Consider the following 2231-nt stretch of genomic DNA (forward strand, 5'->3'; position numbering starts at 1 on the left):
ATTAATTTTAAAGAACTGTTATATATTTATACGTATATATTTTATAATTGAATTTATTCCTGTGATGCACTACTCCAGTCTTCAATTCAAATTGTTTTGTAGAATCCTTTTGTTCATTAAAGACGCATTAAATTACAGCAAAGACATTTATAATGTTATAAAATGTTCTATTTCAAACAAAACTTTCTATTCATCAAAGAATCCTAAAAAAATGAATTGTATCATGGTTTCCACTAAAATATTCTACTGCACGGCAGATTTCAACATCGATAATAATCAGAAATGTTTCTTGAGCAGTAAATCAGCATTTCAGAATGATTTCTGAAGATCATGTCACACTGAAGACTAGAGGAATGATGCTGAAAATGTATCTTTGATCACAGAAATAAATTAAATGTTTTACTATATGTGACCCTGGAGCACAAAATCAGTCATAAGTCGCACAGATATATTTGTAGTAATAGCCAATGATACATTGTATGGATCAAAATAAAAAAAATCTTTTATGCCAAAAACCAATAGAATATTAAGAAAAGATCATGTTCCATGAAGATATTTTGTGAATATCCTACCATAAATATATCAAAACTTAATTTTTGATTAGTAATATACATTGCTAAAAATTCATTTGAACAACTTTCAGATTTTCAAATAGATGTATCTCAGCCAAATATTGTCCTATCCTAACAAACCATGGAAAGCTTATTTCTATCTATCCAGCTTTCAGATGATCTATGAATCTCAAAACTTCAACAAATTTACGCTTATGACTGGTTTTGTTGTCCAGGGTCACATACAGTATATTCCCACGTGAAACGCATTTCAAATTAAAACAAAAACTCACACCTGTAGTGTATCTTTCATCAATAATACTTGTGTGGAGTATGTTTCTGGTCTAAGGCAGTTGATCCGAGCACAATGGACTTGAACAGAACACAAGAGTCTCTCAACGTAACATTTCATCTTAAAAAGGTAGCACTCATGTCAAGAGACTCTGAAAAACAGCGAAGGGTGACACAGCAGCCAAAGACGTCCATCTGACGTGTGTGTACATAGACTGAACAGAGTGTGTGTGTGTGTGTGTGTGTGGACGCTGGACCCTCCTGAAGCACAGAGACCTACCAAAACCTCTGATATCTGGAGCTGTTTGTGGTGACACTGTAAATACTTTCTTCTCATCGCTGCTTCTGTTCACTGTGAGTCGTGGCTTCCATCAGTAGACGTGTGCTTTGTTATCAGATTAATGTTTGTATTATACTCTATAGTCTATATGTGTAGCACACATGATGTGTAAATACATGTGTTTATTAATGAATATGAATGTTATCGATCTTTATTAGGGCAATGGTGAGCGCTGATGAAACATGAGGTGTATTGATAAGATTTGCTGTATCGTGTGATATATATACTTTTGGAGAAGACTTCTAGCAAATAAAGCTGTAATGATGAATTACTCACTTGTTCTGCTCTTTTCAGTGAACAAATGACACGAGAAGCACAAAACACGGACGGGAAGGAATAATTAACATCTTTATTTAGTGGAAATGATGTTACATTATTTCATTTAGAAAAAGCATTAGTTCCAGCAGGGCTGAATTGAGAATTCCAGTTTTGAATTTGAACTTGATTTGAATTGAGGTTCCAAACAGGATGCAGAATTCTAATTGGAATTTTTAGCTGATACATTTATTTCTCAGTATGTATTATCCGTCAATATGTTCTCTGTATAGGATATTTCAGAAACATCAGATGATTTTTAAGTATTTACTCAGTTTAATTTTAGTGGAAGGACAATTGCCCCAATTTACTTATTTAAGAACATCTAAGAACTTTTTTTCTGTTCATAAATTACAATTATAATTATAATTCAACATCATGTTCGATGAGGACGTTTCATTTAATGCATACTCATGAATTAACATTTCAGATTTTATTATTCATCTCTGATGTTCAGGTGCCAAGCTAACAGCAAATTCACAGAATGATCTGGCAAAGTTATGAATAAAAGTTCTTCAAGTAACATTAATAGAACGTTCTGGTTATTCATACATCGCTCGTGGAATGTTTTCTTGTATCAGAACATTCAATAGTAACTGTTTTATAATGTTTGGAAATGATTAAATGTAACAATCCCTTAACATCTGCAGAACCAAGAGAATGTTTGTTTTTTGTTTTCGTTTTTTTTTTTACATTTAAGAACTGTATGTTTAGAACGTTCAGAGGAAATTAAG

This window comes from Carassius carassius, chromosome 26, assembly GCF_963082965.1.
Source record: "Carassius carassius chromosome 26, fCarCar2.1, whole genome shotgun sequence".
In the NCBI taxonomy this organism is placed as follows: Eukaryota; Metazoa; Chordata; class Actinopteri; order Cypriniformes; family Cyprinidae; genus Carassius; species Carassius carassius.